At 38.9% G+C, this 23,142-nt stretch overlaps 1 protein-coding gene across 8 annotated transcripts in view; it reads right to left on the bottom strand.

The window, feature by feature from the left end:
• The window catches only part of CNTN1 (contactin 1), a 251,175-nt gene that overhangs the window by 164,426 nt on the left and 63,607 nt on the right, over nt 1-23,142 (bottom strand). For 4 of the 8 annotated variants that reach the window (XM_083820839.1, XM_083820838.1, XM_083820835.1 and 1 more), the window contains 2 exons: nt 20,025-20,171; nt 15,011-15,056 (listed from right to left, as the gene is read on the bottom strand). The gene's annotated coding sequence lies outside the window, so the exon portion shown is untranslated. Of the gene's footprint in view, nt 1-15,010; nt 15,057-20,024; nt 20,172-23,142 lie in introns of those variants that run through there. The other 4 variants (XM_083820842.1, XM_083820841.1, XM_083820832.1 and 1 more) reach the window with 2 other exon arrangements.

Here is a 23,142-nt window from a genome sequence, read left to right as displayed (position 1 = left end):
TAAGGTTGATACGTAGTTAGTCTCACCAAGAGAAGAAGCATTAAAGTGATATTAGAGGAAATCAATATACAGTATCAAAGTGTTCCGCAGTGTTGGATTTGTCAGAAAGAGGGTAGAGACCATGATTTTATTTGTTACAACAGGAGGAAAACCAAAGAACAAAACCACCAGAGAAACTGGAGAGTCTTTGACACTCTGTACGATGATGCAAGGTTGCTCAAAAGTACCTACAATGCTAATTGTGAAAGAACACTTGAAAAACCTGTCTGTACATACAGCAATATAAATAGCTCATACAGTATAAAAATAGTATAAAAATATAAAAATAGCTCATAAAATATTAAAAGCTCTGTGGCAGCCTTCGCCCTTCAATGAAATCAAGTCACTTTCCTGATCTTTCCTGTAAAAATTCAGATTCTAATATTCTTATGCAAAAAATAAAAATAAAAATCTTGTAGCACCTCCAATTTCCATGGTTCCCTACCCTCTGCCCACTTCAGTCTATACATCAACGGCCTTAGTGCTACCCTTCAACTCTAAGAGCTGAAGAAATGCTTACAGAAAAGTAGGGAAAGCTTGCCAAAATGTCCAGGGCTTGGTTTTGTCACTTACTAAAGTCATTCTTGTATTAAAATTCTCTTATTACTGACACAAAGATCTAGATCCAAGGTCCTACTCAGGTCCCTAACTTCTCAGTCACTGCTGCTTTTCTCCCTAGATTCGAAAACAAAGAGATTTTACCTCGTTAAAGGTTAATTTTCAAAAATTGACGTGGATTGTGTTGTTGTCTTTTTCTCAACACAAGCAGTTTGGAAACATCATTATCTAATGTGACCTTCTAGTCGGAAAGGGTTTCTCTTTAACAGAAACAGTAAGAAAAGAAATGTATTATCAGTGGGCAAGAAAGTAAATAAATTGCATTAAGATTGCTAAAGTACATTTTTGAAATACTGGAACTAACGCTCTAATTCCTGTATGCAGTTAGATTCACAGGGGAATTTTCAGAGTAATACTATTCATTAATAATTATTGGTAAAATTCCCTTATTATTATGATTAAGGAAGCTTTAAAGCACTAATTTGAAAGAGGTAACAATCATCTGGGCCCTGATCCAGCAAAGTACTTAAAAATGTTAATTTTCATCATGAAAATAACGGCCTGGATTCAAAGAGGACTGACATGCCTAAGTTAAGATAATCTTGGCTTTTTAAGCCTGTAATGGGAAGATCAACTAGAAGCATTATAAAAGTAATCCATGAAATCCTGCCAGAAGTTTGCCTCAATGCTATGCCATTATCAGACATTCTCCAAGGGGCTGCTTTCTCCTGGGAGACTCCCACGTAAAAGTGAGACCTCTTACAGAAACTGATTTTAGGGAAAAAAATATATTGCAGACCCAAGCACATTTAAAACCAATATATAACGAATATAGATGGTCACAAAATTGATATCTGGTATGGAAGGCCGAAGTTCAAGTGTTTGACCTGAACCAAACTCTGAACCTGGTCTTCCACATCTGAATTTGCAATGCATTTTCTTCTTTATTCATATTCTTCAGGAAGATAAAAGACTGGAGCCGCATGCAGGCAAAACCCTTCCATAAAGATCACAAAATCTAGGCAGCTTTTTTGTCCAAAGAGACAGGCTTGGGCTAGGTATGTGGATGTTTAGCTGTAATTTTCAGAAGAAAAGGAATAAATGCAGGAGCACATTTTATTGTTCATTTGTGTTACTTTTGTCTGTGGCAGATAGGAGCTCATCACAGTAGTTATGGACAAAAAAAATGCCCAGATTCTGTAATCCTTCTGGAGAGGATTGCATCTGGCTCCACTCCCTTTTATCTTACCTGATGAAGAGAGGCTCTCTCTATGGCTGTGAGGTGTCACAGCTTGTCTGGACTCCCAAAAGTTATCTACCCATCTACCTGAAAGAAGCAGTGCCCCTCTCTAGAACCCATTAGGGAAATATGTTCTGTTTTTACCAAAGACTTTCTTCAGCTCACTGAATATTTTAAAAAAATATATAACAAAAAATGGTGTTCAGCGTGAAATGCAGACAAGGCTTTATGGAAGCATACATCTTCCTCTATTTTTTTCCACTAATCATAAAAACATTAGTGGTCAAGGAAGAGTTTCTTTGACTTTCTGGAATATAATTAAACTGGGTTTAGCTGCAGCAGAATGAATTCTGAACAACCCAAATAAATTGATCTTCAGCAGTTTTTGATAACAATATGAATCATTTGCTCTCTTTTTATTCTACATCTGATCATGTTCTCCTTTTAATTTTTTGGTTTTGTTCTTATTTCAGAACAGCTTTTTTTTTTTTTATCTGTACAGATATCTAAAGTATTTCATTTTACATATATCGATCCAGTAAACTCGTCACCAGCATCTGATAATAAAACCTCTGTCTACACCACTTAGCTGTAAGTTCCACAATGCCAGGGATTTCTCCTTCCAAATGAATTCAGAACAATGCAGAATAAAACAAGACAATGATTTTCACATAAAATCATATTTCAAATACTCTGTCCATATTCCAGATGCTTTTATATTGTAACCTACCGTATTCCTAGTATAGGTTCTTACCTCTCCTCTCCCTGAGCTGCCAGTGAACAGCACATTCTACTCCAGTGCACACAGCCATTCTGACAGACACCCGTTTCCCTTCTCTACACCCACTGCACATTTATACAAAATATATTTTAATTAACCTTGAAGATTATCTTTATGCTCAAATTATTAGCATTCCTAAAGTAATATCTGTGGGTTTCAGCATTAAGTACCTATAAAATTTAACCTCAAATCATACCTCCTTCTCCTGTCTGCTGTTTATCCAAAGGAGCATGCAAAACAATGAAAACAAAAGAGTATCATATGAAGGACTCAAAAGACCGAGGAAAGATGTAAGGGCCATTTTATCATTTATGTGTTGCATGATGTTTTGACTCTATTAAGTACAACTCAGTACCAGAAAAAATGACTGAAATATCATTAACTGTATTAAAACAGATTATATTTGAGTTACTGAAAGGAGAGTGCACTGCTGGTGGGACTTAAATGGATTGCCTGACTCATTCAGGCTGAAGGTTAATCCTTAGGGGTTTCAAAAACCAAACATAAGAATGAGCAAAAAATCCCCACGACACCACTTAAGAATATTTCATTAATTATATGCACTTCTACATGCTCCCAAACCTGAAGCAAACACTTTACAGAGAAAAATAGGGTGACAGTTTATTTTATAAAGGCTATCTATATGCCATGCACGCAGGATTATGCAGAGACACTCAGCTAGCTCTAGGACCAGCAGGAGCAGAGCTGTGCCCAGCCTTATACCTAACAGTCCTTCTGATGTCTGAACTGGGGGGCACAGACATACCAGACCCTCTACCATGCCACGGTATTGCAGAGTCTGGCTCATGCAACACAAGCTATAAAGGAATAGCGCAGGGAAGCAAGAGATGAGGACAGAATGGGTGTAACGAAAGACAAGTGTTGCAGCAATTAGATGACACATAGGAGATATCATCCAGGTCTCATCTCAAATCAGGATGTAGCTGGAACGTGGCATTTAATATCCGCATAGCCACGTAATATGGAAAATCCTTTCTCCTCTGCTCCCCTCTCCGCTCTCTTCTCAATGTGCACCAGTTTCCTTCCAAATGAAGCCTGAGAAGAAGCTGTGCGGTATTTAATGAGATCCACTAACAGAAAAGGCTAGGAGATAAGGACTGTTGGAGTGCACAAACATCCCAAGATCAGCATTATCGGGTGATGGCACTCGTCCTGCAGGCATCCAGAACTTAGCTTCATCTACTTCAATCTCCTATTGCACAGCAGCAAGTGGGAGCCTGAACAGGAAAGTGCTTGGATGTTCTTAATGAACACCTCTGTCCTCACCCTTCTCCAAGCTCATGCCCTGAAACACAAATAAATGCATCGCTTTTATCCTCCCCAAGCGAATATTCATTGAATGTCCTCTGGAATTTTATTAAGCTTTTTAGATATAATATACTGCAGTGATGACTCCCATAAATAATTTATGAAGTAAAATAGGTTTCCTTTTGCTAATTTTAAATTATTTATTTTGTAATTCTACTACCACGTTACTTATTTTTAAGTATTATTTTAAAGGATAAGTGAAATTTTATACACATATATACACTTCTGCTGACCACGTTGCAGATTTCCAGCCTGTAGAAGGCACATTATTTGATTTTTCTTTTTCATTGTTCTTTGTTCATCTCAGCGTCATGCTCCAGACCACTCAATGTTTTAGAAAAGCAAGACTTCTGAACTAATTTTATTCTTTGCATGTTCTTAGAAACTATTTACAGTACCAAATCCTTTTGTCACTACCCTGTAAGTAAATATATTGATATTAATGGAAATACAAACATAAATTATTAGTTCTTAGAACAGTACCAATAGCTAAATATTTAAACACACTGTGTGACTGCATAGTGAAATCTGATTTTTTGGAAACGGTCTTCTAGAGTGACATGCTTCACTTATTTCAGTGAGCACTAACACAAGTCTGTTTAAAGACCAATGAAAAAGATTTCTGAAGCTGCAAGTCAGACTAGTGTCAGAGAACAAAACCGAAAAATGGCTCATAGCTAATAACTGTAAAGATAAAGTATGAAGCAAAATAGCTTTAGCTGTGTTAAGCATACTGTACAAAGACTCTCAATATCCCACTTGTTCTCATCTCAGAGGCATCTTATCTCTAGAACTGTGTATTTGGTGAATTCAGTAATTACATTACTTGAAACGGAAATATGAATGGTGAACTGAAAAAAGATTTAGAGTTGTTCTGCAACTGACAGAAATGAAACACGATTTCCTACAGATTTGAATCCCAGCTCACTCACACCCCTTAACTAAAATAATTTCAGCCTCTCTTCTCACCACATATACTTTCTGACATCTCTTCTGGGCAGGAGACAGCACCTGCTGTGCTTAGCCTGGAGGTATGTATATATTGATTGCTGCCAAAGAGAATATATAACAGCTTTCCACTCGGTAGGACACTGATTTGGATTTTTCCTCTTTACTTAGCTACAGATATATAGAAACTTGTAAGAACTTAATTATCTTCAAGATTGGCATACTTCCTTCCCATGTTGCAGGAGCTAGAAAGGCAGTTCAAACTACAAAGCAGACTGACAGACAGAAAGTGACTGCATAATCCTTGTTTCCTTAGGAAACAAGCTAAAATGTTACACTGAATTAAAGCTACATTGCATTAATGGTGCTGGCAACACAACATCTATGAAAATTTTAACAGCTTATCAAATTTATTGATGTATGTAACATAAATACCTGGCTCAATCTAATTAAAATATATTAAAAGTGTATTTTATAATGAATGTTCAGCTCTGGGGCCCCCAGCACAAGAAGGACATGGAAGTATTAGAATGAGTCCAGAGGAGGGCCACAAAGATGATCAAGGGGCTGGAGCACCTCTGCTATGAAGACAGGCTGGGGAAGTTGGGGTTGTTCAGCCTGGAGAAGAGAAGGCTCCAGAGAGACCTTAGAGCGGCCTTCCAGTGCCTAAAGGGCGTCTCCAGGAAAGCTGGGGAGAGACTCTTTGTCAGGGGGTGTAGCGATAGGACAAGGAGTAATGGCTTTAAACTAAAAGAATAGAAGTTCAGATTAGATATAAGGAAGAAATCCATTACTTAGAGAGTGGTGAGGTGCTGAAAAAGTTTGCCCGGAGAAGCTGTGGATGCCCCATCCCTGGAGGTGCTCAAGGCCAGGCTGGATGGGGCTTAGAGCAACCTGGTCTGGTGGGAGGTGTCCCTGCACATGGCACAGGGTTGGAGCTGGGTGGGCTTTAAGGTCCCTTCCAGCCCAAACCATTCTATGATTCTGTGCTTCTGTGTTTTGAATTATATATATAACTTACAAATGATAGTTTTTTATATATAATACATGTACGTGTATGTAACTATACACAAAGCATGAAATAAAACTCAAAAATGTTTGAATTGTATTTATATATATATATATATATATACACACATAAATAACTCTAGACCCTCATCTAAATAGAAACCAGTCTATGTGGGTGATTAAATTCTTATCCTTTTGGGAGCTTCTAATGTTCACATGCTTCTGGGACTCAGCAGTTTGAATAAAAATTGAGTGTTGCTTCTACATAGATATATATGGGCGCAACAGAGAACAGAGAACATCAGTAGCTCACAAGCCAGCTAAGAGACCCATGTTATTAGTTGCTCTGTAGTCTCTCCATGGGTTTCACTACTTTCTTAAATTTTATCATGAATATAAACAAGTTAAGTTTTAGTCTGTATGGAAAGAGAAGGCCAAACAGAATTCCTGTCTTACCCATCCTAAGATAAGGATGTTATCTCTTTCATGTGTTCCCCAAGGGTGTACTGCTTTGGTCTTAAATCACAAATGTCTGAAATTTTCACAGTTAAAATCCAGAGTTGCATAAATATTTTCCTCCTATAACCCATTTGAAAGCTTGTTCCGTCCTTAGTTATACCCCTGAGGAATAACTGGCCCAGGGTTTGACCTCAGCACTTTGGACGGACAACTCTTCTTGTCTACTTTGGCACACCGTCAGGGAAAACCTCTCTCCAAAAGCCCTCCGACACTACCCTCCTCCCGGCACCTCTCATGGGGAATTTCCATGTTCCCTGGCCCAGTCCCACTCTGAAAGGCATCATTCAAAGTCAAGGAATATTGCTGGGAATGAGCTGCTTGTTTTTCCCATAAAGTCACTCACTATGTGATTGCTCCTGTCACAATTTCCCAGATGCAGTTTGGCTATTACATGCAAATTCCTTTCATGAAACGAATGCACAAAGCTAAATTAAAGTCTCCTGTCAAAACAGAGGTTGTGATAAAAATGATGCTCACAGAACCAACACCAACTTTACGCTCCCAACCTGCAAAAACATCACTTACTTTAAAAAGTATATTTTCCCATCGTTTTATAGAGCAAAAGAGGAAGATAGCTCAGAAACACACAGGTTGTTTCTCACACCTTAAATACGATTCTCCAAACAATTTTTGAAAGAACTGGTTATCTGTAGTGAAGTAACTCACCAAATCACCTAAGTCAATGTGGTACTTTAATACTTGATTTTATTTTATTTTTTTTTTGACAGTAGGCCTGAAATCTCAGTGACATATCTTCTACTCCTCAGGGACTTCTCCACACAAGGAGAAGTGTTTGAACCAGTACTGACTGGCTGAATTTTACTACAGAAACTGATAAAAGGAATTTCATGAAGCCCAGATAGAAAAGTGCACACACATACACATCTACACAGAATATACACAACACATGGGCGCAGCTAGAAAATGGGAGCACAGTTCAATAGCTTAAGCTATAGGTGTACTCCAACTATAGGCCACAGCTTTTGTGTAAGTTTAAACTTCATAATATATTTAAATAACAAATAAAGCTGAATCCCCTAAACACAATAAAATGAAACATACAACACTTTTCCAGCGTATGTTTTCTATTACTCTTTAAATTAAGATTAAATATTTTATTGACTCAAACACGCATTGTGGCTACAGAAGAATATTTTCATTTAGAGGAATATTTTCATCCTCAAGTTCTGTCACAAAACAGAAGGAGGAACATTTTTACAATGCAATATGGACTGTGTCAATTTGCTGCCATTTTCTCTTCTTCCTATGCTGACCAAGTCAAGAGATGTGGTAAATAGTGGGCCTGCCATCGCCACTGCTTTGCTCAAGTCATTTTTACACAGGAAGATTGCTCACTGGTTATAGGATTAATGAGCTAGGCACATTTTGCTAGGGTTATGAACAGGCTGGTAGGAATTCATAAAAACTGTAAGAGGCAGACATGGTGAAAGAGCTTCTAGAGCTTTCCTAAAAGAAGGCATCTTTTTTTTTTTTTCCTTCTTAAGCAAGCCTAAGAAGCTAGCTGGAAAGACAATAAAGATCCTGGCTAAAATCCTGTTTCTAATGTGAGGTTAATGACCGCTGGATTTCAGTGGACCTAATTACTCCAGAAGGAAGGAAATAGTGAGAGAGAAAAAAATGAACTAAGAAAAATGGGGGCTATAGAAAGGAGGAGCAAGAAGAAAAAATCCCCAAGAGAAAAATGGAGACAGGAAACGCTTGTACCATCTAGATGTCTACCCCTGAAAGCAGTATACATAAATATCCTGCACCATTTCATACTTTGAGTATCTATTTTTGACAGTTTTAAAAATAAATTTAAGTTTCGAAATGAAGTTGTCTCTAGTAAAAACAAGCTGTCCCTGCATGCCACTGACCCTTATGCCTCTGCAGTGAAAAGACAACTGCTAACAACATTTCTTTGGCTAAGCAGATTTCCTTTGCCACTGCTGAGATGAGAAGTGTGTCCAGCTCTAGACTTAGAGTTTCTGGTGATGCTGGACTCAAATCTATTAAGAACATCAGAAGATCCAACTAACGCAAGCCTCACCTGTAGATGAAAAAAAAAAACACCTTTCTGATTCATTAACTAGCAGTTCACCTGACTGCTGCCAAAACACACTCAGCTCTTTTCCCATCAGCTACCAAGACAGTTCTTCCCACCATGAGCACAGCACAGAGCAGACAGCAGATGGCCTCTCTCCTGATGGGTATCCAGAAGCTGAACTTGTAACATTATTTTTCCAACTAATATTAGATTTTTCTGGGTTACTTCATTAGTAGCACAGTGATCCCTAATCTAATTTGCAGCAGTGACCACTGAAATCTTCATCTCTGGGGTGCCCAGTACAAGAAGAACATAGAAGTATTCGAACGAGTCCAGAGGAGGGCCACAAGGATGATCAGAGGGCTGGAGCACCTCTCCTGTGGGGACAGGCTGAGAGAGGTGGGGTTGTTCAGCCTGGAGAAGAGAAGGCTCCAGGGAGACCTTACAGCATGGGGCCTACAGGACAGATGGGGAGGGACTCTGTGTCAGGGAGTTTGGTGACAAGACAAGGGGAAATGGTTTTAAACTAAAATAGGGTTGATTTAGATTAGAATTAGGAAGAAATTCTTTACTCAGAGGGTGGTGAGGCACTGGCACAGTGTAGAAGAGCACTTGTAACAATAACTGTTTTACTTCAACAGGTGGGCCTTAGTGAATCATTTATAATACATATTTGGATCAAATTTTAACCAGTTATCAGGAAATATGTTTCTGCTAACCTTTTTTAATTTTAGGAAGGTATTATATTTTAAGAATTAGCACAAAATCTGATTCATAAAATGGAGAACTGTATCCCAAAAAGTCCTGAAAGAAACTGAATAAGGATGAGGAAATTAGCTGAACATATGCTTTTGGTGTGAAGTTTTAGCACAACTAGTGACTGCCATACCTGGAGACGCAAGTAGGAGAATTACATACTAATATATAATTATCCTAAGAATTATATGGAAGCTGTCTTTGTATTTGGTATAATTAGGACCAGTACATGACATTAGTGAAGTCATTACTAGTATTCTGCACTTGGTCCTTGGATCAACACCTCAAGAGGATGCTAAAGACTAAAGAATATTTAGAGACATTAGATAGTCACATTCTTGAAACTTGCTTCAGGCAAGATATCAAAAACTTCAGCCTATCTGGTTTATACAAAAAGATGCTAAGATAGAACAGCATGTTCCACAAGCACCTGCTGACAAAAACAGTTTTCATATTATCAATAATGTTTTAATGCTTTTGCTTTATTTTGTTTTTTAAATACATATTTTATTTTAACACAGATTGGGATTTATCTAACATCATTTTTAAAAGTCCATAGTGTAAACTTTAATCTCTGATCTCTTCATCTAGAGTCCTTCTATAGTTAATGAGCATTTTTAGTAGTGCAAGAATCAACAACTGGAGCATCTTAATGAGATGTCATTAAAAAAAAAAAAAAACAAACACAAACATGCAGTTCAAATCAAAGTCTGTATCTGCAGAAATTACTGGGGAAAGTATTATGGTTTGTGTTGTTTAGGGATTTTTTTTGTGCATGCTTTAAAATCCACAAGTAACTACTGTTTTGCATAATTCTAGGAAACTCTAGGAAGCAATTTTGCACAGTTAGTCTCTTTTTAATGAAAAACACACATACCTAAGATGTTCGAGTCCCGCAAGACCTTTTGGTACATGCCACATATACCCCACAAGATGTGGAGCACAACCTACTACTAAAGTATTATGGACACAGCTAGAAAAAGGATAAAGGGAAACAGCTGTAGTTCAACAAAACCAAAACCTTCTGGATTATTCTAAAGGAATAGCTTCTGTGGGTTTGCTCCTTTCCAGCTACATAACTAACTAATTTATGCTTTGTGCTCCAAATCCCTGCATCAGAAGAAAAAGCAGATGGGAAAATTAAGACAAATGAATACCTTAATGCAACAGGGAAAACATCTTTATTATAGACATTTAATGTGGTAATGCATAATATCCTGATCTTTGGCTACAGATACAGTGAAAGAGCTGACACTACCCATTTGTAAGATTAGTAAGGATCTATCATCTTGGGTCTGATTTTGTTCCCCTGTTGCAGGAGACAGCACCTGGATGCCCCTCAATGTTGACAGAAAGAATAACTTCTCTGGTGTCTGTATTTTCAGCCATATGAATCTCTTATTTATTTGGAAACATTAGCAACACATAGAGATAACTGCCTTAAATTCTTGTCTTAATTCAAATAAGTTTCAACACATCTCCGATGTAAGTGCCCAACACAGATCCTTCTTTCCTCAAGAATAAGATGTTATATCTGTTAAGCAACCCCAGCATTAACACCAGAAGTTGACTAAACAAACATTTGGATCATCTTTCTTCAGCTGGCTCTGCCTAGGGAGCACAGAGAGATGAGAGGTGAACAAGGGAAGCTTCTGATCATCTGCAGAGATCCATCTCCTAATCTACAATAAATTATGTTTATCCGACAAGCACTTCCCCTGAGCAAGACACCAGCTTAATTTCCCGTCACAAATGAAGGGCTATAGATTATTTCAGGGACTTGCATGCACAGTCTGTCATTACAGGTACTTTGTTTCCTCTGAGGTATCAGTTTTTGTAACCCAGCCTAGAAAAGACTTCTCTGCACTCCCCTGATTAAGACATGTATGCTTGAATCTCTGTAGTTACTGCTGCTTTGATAATGATTCTATCCAATACTTCTCTATAGCTACGTCTATGGTTCAATATCATTCCTACTAAAATCAAAGGGATTCATTGCCAGTGGCAGTGGCACTCAGGAGGTGCCTTTCAGTAGCATGTCAGTCATATTTTAAACCCAAGGGGTCAACCCTGAATTGCAACAGTACTGAGGCATGTTAAGAAACTGGAGTGGAAACCACGTTAAAACACCTACTTATCTGCAGACACAAACATTTTAAGCAGATTGACTGTACAAGGCCCATAGTGCTACCTACTTTACAATAAAATGAAGACAGAAATTGAAGACAGAAATACATTTGTATGAAGTGATCTTAGTTGGAAATATCTTGTCTTTTCCAGTCCCTATTGTATCAACCAACAGATGAAATGACAACACTAGATGAAATTTTTTGAACAGAAACATGGCAAGATAAATTATGTGGAGTATCGAAATGTTTCAATGGATAGCACAGATTCACAAGAGTTTCAGTAGACACTGCTATGCATAGTGCCGTTTGCTGAAAATGAGCTGTTAAAAAAAATCTGTTAGTTTTCTTGAAAAAAAAAAAAAAGAAGGCACAATTAACTACACTGTTGGAAAAGTTGGTACAGATCCAAAACAGCTCACAGGTGAAGACCTTCCATGAAGACAGTGCTATACATTTATATTTCTGCCAGTTGCAGTAGAAGAATATTCTCTTTTCAGAGGCTGCTCAGTGAGGAGTAGCAGGCCACTTCAACAATGCAATTCAAGGGTAAGAATGTAGAGCAGCAGGAGCTGAAGCAGTTGAGTAATTCATCACTCTTCAGAGGAGTAAGACACGATTGCACTCTCTGTACTGGCTGGCACAAACTCTTCAACAACAATCTACTATGTGGAAAACAGACTGGCCTTTGTACTTTGTTTGTGCCTTACTAAGAGCATCGCTCTTCAAATAATTCAGTAATATAAATGTAATGCTTACTATATAAAAGCCAGCTGCACAGATATAGAAATTAATGTATAATAAGCAGAATGTATCCTGTGAAGGCCTTCCCAGGAAAATGTTGATTCAAACTGCTTCTACTCATTTGAGCATATTCAAATTGAATTCTGCAAGATTGTTGAGAAGTGTTTAGTGTGAAGCAATGATTACATCCACACACAGATCTAACTCTTTCACACTTCTTGGACATTACACTGCTTGATTTTAAAAGAAAGATACCATACTGCACCATAGAAATACAGGTATAGTGGAAGAATTCCGTCTGGATATTTCATTAGCTTATAGCATCCTTCAAAAAAGCTCTGTTGGGTGAGATTCTACAGCTGATGCAGTAATTAAGGAAACACAGCACAGCCCCATAACTCCTGCTGAATACCCACCAGACAGCGTACTTGCCTCTCAACCTTCCCTTCGAACAGATGAGGGCCAACCTGCCCGGTCGTATCACGGAGTCACATCTCTGCCTCAGCCCGCGGCCAAGGTGCTTGTCAGGCACCTCGCGCTGCCTGCAGCCAGCCAGTGAGCCCCACCAGACAGCAATCCGCTGCCACGGCTCAGCACAGCTCCGCAATTCTCTGGGTCTGAGCCTGGCACAGACGCCTGGCAAGTCCTACAGGAGGCTGTCTGATCCCATCAGGTCACAGAGCAAAAGGCAGGCTGCGATGAGGGAGCATTGCGGCCGCGCTGCCCTCCCCCAGCCTCTCTGCTGCCTTACGTGACAGGCTCTGTCGAAAGCTGGCCACCTGAGCGGTATGCTTACCACACGGCCTGCTCCCTCTCTGCAGGCCGAGGGAAGAGCCCTGCAAGAGACCAGCCTCATAATCCCAGCTGCTTCCTTCCCTGGGGAAAAGCACCCAAAGGGACCCGCACACCAGACATTACACCTGACCTGGAGGAATGCTGCAGCAACCCAGGCCCGCACCATGACCTGAGGGACCGGCGGGCAGGTGCCCTGAGGTGAAGGATCCCCCATTTCCACCTCCAGTGAAGTGCAGGATCCTTCATTTCCACCTCCCCCTCCTCTATAAGGACTTTCATCCTTCATTTTGCTTCTTTTTCAGCCACAGAATAAAAGTAATATTCATCTATACTGATGGCAGTTATAAATTAGAAACAGCAGGAGACAGCAGCCATTCTGAATGAAGACAAAAAGCACCAGGTATATCCAGCTGCTCCTGGGATCACAAGCTCGTTCGTTCAGAACAATAAGCACAGGAATGGTTGTGCTTTAATAACAGAATAACAGCATGCACCAAGCCAATTACGGGGTTGCTAGTAAGGAAGGTCTGACGACACATACATGGAAAAACTGAGCACATGCGACACTGCAACAAAGCTGGCCACACCTTTCTCAAACAGAGGAGAGAGATTTGATGGACCTCATCTCAGATGAAAAACAGGATTCAGGAATGAAGGATTTGTTCCTCGAACACCTGCCCCATGGACAACATAGACAAAGATAGAATGAGGTGTATTTATAAGTGCAGAGGGCAGAACTGCTATGAAAGTCTGCTTGCCATGTGTCACCCACACTAATTTGTTCATTATACTACAGTTAACTGAAGCAGTATGTGAAATAGAAAAGCAAGGAGATATTGAAACAGAAAAACAAGGTTAATTATATTTAAAAAAAAAAAAAAGCAATGCATCATAAGAAGAATTAGTGTTATTTGTGTATATTGCATAGATCCGCTGTGTTCAGTACTATACAAATGTCCAACAGAAACATCTGTCAATATATTACCAAGGTTCAGACTCCCAAAAGGATAAGGGTTGGAGGTATATACCTTCAGGATTCATCAAAGCACTACCCTACGCTCATGTTTTCTTTGTCCAGCAGCATAACCTACTGACGTTAGAGAAGGTAAAAGATGCCAAAGGTAAAAATGTCAGCGCTAAACAACTTTAAGCCAACAAAGCGTGTTTTGCGGTTAGGAGCCATGACTTCCTCTGGTCCTGTCCCATTACAGGAGAGTGGATTTCACTTCAAGCATGTTCTGAAATCTGTTTCCAAATTTGTATTAAAACGTCTCTTGTTTATGTTCTTACTTGAATGATACTTCTAGGAATATTACATTAACTTAATACAACCTTTAAGTGAACTATAGGGGAAAAAAATCACACCTGCCTACCCCTAATGAAAATCTAAGCACACTCCTCTGCCCTGCTGAGCTGCCACTGTTATTTCAGTGTCTGTCTTACCAGAGTAGCTTCATCAGAGACAAGTAATGTTGCTTACTGCAGCGTAACATGATTTTATAGGTAGCCCAAGGTTATTCTTCCTTCATATAGTGAGCTTATCACTGAGCTATGGGTTTCCTATTGCCCAGAGATATCTACATACAGACTGGTCAGGAGGGGCTTTATCCTGCTGTAATCTGGTCACCAGGTACCAACTTACATTTTTCAAACATATTTTTTAGAGCCCAGTAGGTCATTTCTGAATAATCAACTGAAGTACAGATCAGGTTCTATGCTTCTGTGGTATATATACAAAATGTTCTTTGGTGTGGCTTTCATGGTAGATCCCATCTCTACTCCAACATTCAAGAAGGAAATTATAGATATACATATTAAATATCAGTTCAAACTAGAGAAGTCTTTGAATCAAAAAACCTTGCATGCAGACCTGATGTCAAAATGTTGTATCTCGATATAGCTAACATTTAAAAATTAATCACATTAAGGTCAAAAATACTGTTTCTGCATATTACTCCAGCATAAATTTCTGAATTAGCGGTGTTTTTACCACATTTTTCACTGCATCAAGATTAATAAACAATGAGGTTAATAAAAAGATCCTCTCTTTCACTTCATTACTTAAACTTAATCCGATATGGATGCTGGGAAAAAAAAAAAAAAAAAGAGAAGCCACCAACCTCTAATAAGGCGGAGTCTGTTCCAGTGCAGATCCAGAAGCAGTATCTAGGATTGAAGAAAGACAGAGTTCAGTCTGGTTGCTTGATACTTAACTTAATTTTTCAATTTGCTCGTTATGTTATAATTTGTTATGCATACTTCCATAACATGCTCTTCCAATCAGCTTTTCCCAGATGTTTTCTGGCATTCATAAACATATGGGTTTCAGTTAGTCACTGTCTTGCATAAAGCTAAGACATATTAATAAAATCCTAGCAAAATTAAACTTTAAAAGAGACTTACCCTATTTAAAACTTGCATGGTTTTATTTTTCCTGATTACTTGGTAGACAAGCTATTACAGATTGCCTTTGAAAATAAATTAAGATGCACATTTAGCTATTTTTTAAAGTCAATAACCGTTAACACAAAAAACTAGATCTGAAAGCTTTCTCCTGCAGTAAAGCATTGAGATGTCAGCTCAGATACATTATCAGTTATGCTATCACCAAACTCCTGCTTTCTCTAACACATTTCATTCTTCTGTTTATAGTATGCTTTCTGATCCCTCCCTATACTTGTCTCCACCCAGTAAATTTTGCTGCCCTTCCAGAATAGTTCAAAAATCTTTACTCAAATTGTGTTTTGATTTCTTCAAACACTCTCTGATTCACAGCTGCAGATACCATCCACCTACTTCCAAATCTGCAGTTCTTCTTTTAGCAGTTTGGGTGTAATATCCCTGAAATGTTTGGATTGCTGGATCCAAGGTGGTAACTACACAACACTGGCACTACTTGCAAATTTTCAACTGCTTCCAAGATCTAGCACAACCTAAACAAATAAATGCAGAGTACTCACTTCAGAAGTTGGCTACATAAACTAACAGATTTACAGCTCACCCCCATGCCTGCGTTTCCTTTTATAACTGTAGTTCATTGCAACTGTGAAGATTTCTACATTGTGCTAACTGCCAAATGGACAATAATTTAGGTTGGTAAACGTGAGGTAAGGAATCTTTTAGATATATAAGGCCCAATTGCTAACTCCAGGGGTGACAGATGATCCAACCAGCACCCAGGCTCCAAAGCTGTACTACTTTGTAGTTAGCTTCTTCAAAGCAGACTCGAAACTCAGTTTGTTTCTAGCATACTCTGATTTATTGCAACACAAAATCCAATCTGTCTTCATTTTCCCAAGGACACTTTACCAAATTAGAAATGTAATAATTTCTCTGAAGGCTTCATTAAGTGGTGCAATTCCACTTCTTTCCATGTACCACATGTCTGTGTAAACTGACACAACATTCCCATGGCCTCAGCAACACTCTCATTAAATGGCGTGTTATCTCTAAAAGTTTAATGTCACAAGCATTCCACTATGCTGAGAGAAGAAGAAAAATAATTATTGCACTCCCAGGTTCATTCCTTTAACCTCTTATAAAATAAGTAGGTGTTCATGTTCAAATATTGTGTTTTAATCCTTCTGCTGCTGCTGACCTGGACAGAATAGCAGAATAATCCCACCTATAAAGAACATTTCTATTATTTCTACTTCCTTGTAAACTATTCATGAGAGTCCATGGATAAAAATAAACTAATCTTACAGAACCACATACACAAAAGGACTTACTCTGTCATAACTAAATTTTATTCTCCAATCACTCCCTTGCTAAGTACATATTTGCATGTACTTAATCTTAATAACTTTGAAAACTGATTTCCAAGCAACACATTTATCTTGAGTAGGAAGTTTCTGGGGTAACAAGTACAGTACATTATCAGGATAATACAATATATTCTATCCTTCTTCCAGCACTTAACAGGAAGGTTTAAATGTTTGCTTTGTAATTTATTATCTGCGATGGAAAATAAACTAAAACACAGAAAGAACAACCTCAAGGTTCTGAACAGTTTTATAAAATTACAAGCATTTAAAGAATGCCAGCTGAGCCCCCTTGGTTAAGAACATATTTTTCTGGAGTAAGGGTTTGAGAATTATTCCCTACCACATTCAATGAAACACCCTTACATTAAAATACATTATTCACAGAATCCCAGAATGGCCGAGGCTGGCAGGACCTTCTGGAGCCCACCTGCCCCAGCCCCTGCCCAAGCAGGGACACCCAGAGCAGGCTGCCCAGGGCCATGTCCAGGGGGCTTTGGAAGATCTCCAAGGAGGAGACCCCACGGCCTCTCTGGGCAGCCTGTGCCAGTGCTCAGGCACCCTCCCAGCACAGAAGTGATGCCTGGTGTTCAGGGGGAGCCTCCTGTGCTCCATTTTGTGCCCATTGCCTCTTGTCCTGCCACTGGGCACCACTGAAAAGAGCCTGTCTCCGTGCTCTTTGCACCCTCCCTTCAGGTATCAATATACACTGATAAGATCCCCCCCAAGCCTCCTCTTCTCCAGGCTAAACAGCTCTCAGCCTGTCCCTGTAGGAGTGGGGCTCCAGTCCTTTGATCATCTTGGTGGTCCTACCTTGGACTCTCTCCAGGATGTCCACGTCTCTTGTACTGGGGGACCCAAAACTGGATGTGGTACTCCAGGTGCAGCTTCACCAATGCTGAGCAGAGGGGAAGGATCACTGCCCTCAGCCTGCTGGTGATACTTTGCCTAATGCAGCCAGGTATTCCTGGCTGTTGGCCTTCTAAGTGTCAAGTGCACATTGCTAACTCATGTTTAACTCGGTGCCCACCAGGACTGCAAGGTTCTTTTCTGCAGAGCTGGTTTCCAGCTGGGCGTCCCCCAGCTTGTCTTGGTGCACTTCTTCTTGTTCAGCTCCATGAGGTCCTTGTCAGCCCACCTCTCCAGCCCTCTGGGTGGCTGCATGGCTCTCTGGCAAACCAGCCACTCCCCCCAGTTTTGTTTCTCCCCATATTCTTCCTGTAACTTTCTATACATTATTTTCAAAGATCCACTTGTGTTATACTAAATTCTGTACTTTTTGATAATAGCTTTAGGTTCATTTCCTTCAACTGAAAATTACCACTGCTGTACACCAGAAGAAGAAAAAGCAACGTGAAAGAAATCAGCAGACATTAATTTAATCTTTAACAGAGCAACACTTAGTTAGAAGTAAACTGTGATAAATGTTACACTTTCTTTCCCTTTCATCAGTAATTCTGGATATTACTAATCCATCATTTGTGAGTATTTCACCTCTATGTTTTACCTTTGGTAAGCATTGCATTATGGAAAAACTTGTCAAACCTTCAGGCAGCTGCTAAAATAAAACAAACTGCAGATATGAGACAACTAAAAATGCATTTTCCACGGGTGAAATGTAGGACTACAGAAAAAAATCTAAGCTATAGAAATGTGTAATGTTGATTAACAACAAAACAGAGTATCTAGAGTGGTGCTGTTACTGGGGGGAAAGAAATATCCCAGGGTAGTCTGGGAAACTGCCAATTAAATGTTTGTCCTTGCAAGTTTAGAACAGAACATAAAACTTCCTCATTTATGTAAGAGGAGGATCATCACAATTTTTAAGCTAGTTTGGTGAAGAATACAGAACACATGGGCACAGGGCAAGAGGAGGGATCTACCTAGCTCAGTATATTGACTTGAATAATGGCAACTACTTGATGCTTATAAACAGAATATAGGGAATAGGATGAATGATTCTTCCTCTGCTCTACTCTTTATGACTTAAGTGTGAATGAAAGAAAAGAAAAAAAAAAACCATCATTAAAAACACATCATTAAAACACATCAAGTACTGTGTCCAGTTTTGGGCCCCTCACTATAAGAAGGGCATTGAGATGCTCAAGTGTGTGCAGAGAAGAGCAACAAAGCTGGTGAGAGGACTAAAAAGCAAGTGTTATGAGGGGTGCCCAAGGGGATTGGGGTTGTTTAGGCTGGAGAAGACTGAGGAGAGATCTCATTGCTCTCTACAACTCTGTGAAAGGAGGCTGCAGCGAGGAGTGCGTTGGTCTCTTTTCTCAGGTACAAATGATAGGGCACAAGGAAACAGTCTCAAGTTGTACCACGGGAGGCTTAGGCTAGATATCAGGAAGAATTTCTTCATTGAGAGGGTGTTCAAGCATTGGAACAGGCTGCCCAGGGAGGCGGTGGAGTCCCAATCCCTGGAGGTATTTAAGAGACATGTATACTAAGGGACATGGCTTAGTGATGGGACTTGGTAGGCCAGGTTGGTGGTTGGACTTGATGATCTTGAAGGTCTTTTTCCAACATAAATGATTCTATAATCCTATGATATATTTTTTTTTTTCAAATTTTATCCCACTTCTGTTCACAGTGGTTGGTAAAAGATAGTGAAGTAATTTGCTTGAATCTCCACACATCTAAATTTATGAAAAAACACTCAGCATTTTAGATCATCTTGGCAGATCTAAATTCACTTCTTCAGCCTAAATCACAGTGGGAGGCAAGAGAGAGAAGTGCGATGCAGACAGATTACTGCTGAACTCAGTAATGTCTAAGCCATGATTAGCTCTCAAAAAAATCCACTTTCAGTCTTCACTAATCAGTAGGACCAATCGGTTCAGCACAAGGCATTTGATGTGCACACCAACGGGTCATTATAAATTAACCTCCACTCAAAAAAAAAAAAAAAAGCTTTTTTTGTAATACTTAATAAGCTTTTGATGACTCCATTGCAGAGGACACTATCTGAGAATTATGTCATTCAAAACATCACCCATGAAAAAGAAACACAAAAAATATCTTTACCTAACTGACATGAATTTATTGTTTGTACCTGCTTATTTATCTGAATCTACTTAGGAATGGTTGCTAGATGAAAATACAGCATGTACAGTCCTGCAAAAATACAAAATGTAATGCTTTTTGTGTATGTCAAAGCACTTGGATATTCCAAGTGTATAAAGAGATATAAAGTTGTTATCTGTCTAGAGTTATCAAGTTCCAATTGAAAGACAGTAAATTATTTGTAACTCTTAAAAATGTCTTTATTATCAACTGTTAGAGAAAGCACTCCTAAACACACAAACTGCATTCAGGTTTAAGCTCTGACTCAGAATGGCAAAGACTTCTGACATTTTTCTAGTACCTTTTGTCACAGCTGTTAGTGATAATTTGCTTCCTTTCCATAAAGCCTTCCTCTGCTTTTTCACCTAATCCTTTTAAGTATCTGCTTTCATGTTCTGACACACACGGCCTTTCCAACAAAGTCCTTCACAAAAAAATCACCTGAAATCTGCAAAAAAAAAAAAAGATTATGTAGCTTAACTATTTCCGTAATCTGTTATTACAATAGCTAGAAACTTCAACTTGCTCTTATCACTTTTACCCTAAGAAAATTGAAATATAAGAAGTGAAGCAAACAAATGCTCAAAAAATACCGTGAACAAGAAGTTGTGTTAAAAAAATACATAAAAGTCTTTCCATATCTTTAAAAGATATATATATTGTACTGTTTATGCAATTCTAAAAGAAAAAAAAAAAAGAAAAAAAAACCAGAAGCCTGAATTCTTTGACCTACAGAGACAAGAAGAAAGAACTTAGTTTCATAGTTCCAGCAAGAATATAGTTGCAGTATAAAGCAGGAGATACAACCAACACAACAATGGTACAAAATACTGGATCAGAGATCCAGCATTGTGGCATGAAAAGAGAAACTGAGCTTAATTTAAGAAACCTCCCTTTTTTGTCCTCTTATATTACAGCTTGGGTAATAGCATCAAAGATACACCTAAAGCATCATAGATGCTACATTAGAAAGATGCCAGTCAAAACTACACATAAATTCATCTCACATTGTTGGAAAATTATAAATTAAATGGTCGGTTAAATGGTTGCTTTAGATGCTAATTGAATTTTACATCACCTGTCTAACTTGAGTTCCCATCCTTCAAGCAATTTGTAATGCAAGCCCAGAGCTTATTCCTTTTTTAAATTCTCTCATTTCCTTTCTCTTTCATTTATTTATTTATTTTTTTAATAATTCAGATGTCAGGAAATTGCTTTAGCACAAACTTTCTACATTATATATAAATATATATATATATATATATGTATAAATACAGAACACACAGATCCCTCCTATCTATGATCTTTCCCGGTAATGCTACATAAGTCAAAAACCAAAAGCAGTTTTTTTCCCATCAGGCTGAGCACCTACAAACCTCTACCAGCACACTCTGTCCTGGTCCAACACAGTCTCCAGAAGCAGGACAGACAGACGGCAATCTGGAAGTGCTTGGGCTGGAGACTGGGAGACTGAATGACCCACTGAGGCACACCTTGCCCAGACCGTCACCCCGAGCACTTGTCCACCTTATCCCTCCGCCCTCTCCAGCCTTGCTTTTGGGGAGCTTCTCTGACTTAGCACAGGGAAGCAGTGGGTGAAGAACAGCACTGCACTGAGCTGCAGAAGCCAGAGCCCAAGCACCTTGGAAACAACACTTCTGGCTATTCATTGCTACGACACAGGCAACCACAGCTGATGCTTTCTAACTCCTAAGTGCCTTGCTCTGCTGCTTAAATTACCTTCTTCTAACACGGTACTTTTGCAAGTAATTTCTCATGTGCTAATTTTTTTTATCCGAATTTAGCTTTTTCCTAAAGACTAGTGAGTCTTTCAGTTGTACTTATAATGGTAGCACACACACCTGTCATAACAATGAAAATGACCTTTTGCAATACTGCTCCATGGAGGCTGCGCAACTTAAAACACATTTTCAGAATTTGCTGAGGAACAATACAAACGAGAAAATAAGAACTATCTTTTGGCCCTGCCAAAGGAAATCAGCCTACAAATTACTTCACTGATGGCAGGATTTCTTGTGTGGGGGTCTTCTTTGGAACAAGCAAGCATCATTTCCTTCAGGAAAACAGACAAGTTGGAGAGGTGAGCAAGACGGTAAATTTGATCAAACTCTTTCCACAGACCTCATTCAGCCTCATTCAGAAGTTCTAGAAACTTCTGTTTCTTAGAAATTTTCTTCTAACATTAAATATCCATGTGGTCTTCTAAAATGTCTGAAATGGCATTTTGATAATTATTCACACAAGTATGATGTTCAGTCTCTCATACTGGATGCCCCATTCACTTATAATAAATGTGAGCATAAATCAATTAACTTCATCAGTTTAAAAAAAGGAACTATAGCTTTAATTCCTGAAAGCTTCAAAAAACAGTTCCTCAAACTTAACAGTTGTATAAGAGGCCTCTTTTGATGGGTATGATTTCAAACTTTCATGTAGTTACTATTAAAGAGAGCAACTTTACGAACCAACACTGAGAAAGCATAAAACAACAAAATTTAAAAGGAAAAACATGCAAATACATCAAGGATGAGCTTAACAAATCTAGAAATATGACCTGACAAACAAAATATGATTTATTGAACCAATTGTTCATGTAAATCTTCAGAGAGCTTATTTTAACAAAGACTTTGTTATAATGATGATCACTGAAGTTTTAGCGTATATTTTATTATCTCACTGGGGAAAATTTGCATGAGCAAAGGAATGGACTGCTTGCTTTGGTAAGCATTTTCCAGTTACCATTCCTATAGCATGCATCTCTAACAAGCAAAAACAGTACAGTGGATATATTGATGGAAATAACAGTAAAAGTGAACAAACGACATTTAAATTGCCAGCCATCTTTCGACTCTGGAAACCAGGGTGTTACTTTTAATCTCTACTCCAGGAAGAGCTTTTCATCAGTGTCATGGAGCAATGGGAAAAATCCGGTTATAAGTTTAGTTTCTCTCACCTACTGTTTGTGATTCAGGCATGCACCTGCATCTGAGGGTACGCACCTTGCCTTTCCCCAGGCCATCTGTACCACTCACAGATGGTACCACTGTTTGATGTGAATTTACTATGGATGTGCTCTAGTTTAAATAGATCCTTAAGATGATAGAGAACGCTTGGTACTGGCTCCTTGTCAGGCAACATAAAACACAGGCAATCACCAGGAGACACTCCTTCAACTCCTCTGGTGCTTTTGCCTTTCCTGGCTGTTCAGTCTATCCCAGCTGTATGGAGCAGAAGGGAGGTTGTTCAAACCCTCTTACAAAAGTGACTGCAGTATGCCTGCTGGGCAGGAAGACCTCACTATCATCTCCTTCAGGAAAAGTCCCACCAGATTTCCTTATGCAGTGCTGTTAACTAAGCTCATTTACTGGATGCCAGGCATGGACTGATCTAAAAATAAA

Source organism: Anser anser (assembly GCF_964211835.1).
Source record: "Anser anser genome assembly, chromosome: 1".
Classification (NCBI taxonomy): domain Eukaryota; kingdom Metazoa; phylum Chordata; class Aves; order Anseriformes; family Anatidae; genus Anser; species Anser anser.
The sequence above is the reverse complement of the archived record's forward strand: the minus strand, read 5'-3'. Positions and strand labels throughout refer to the sequence as shown.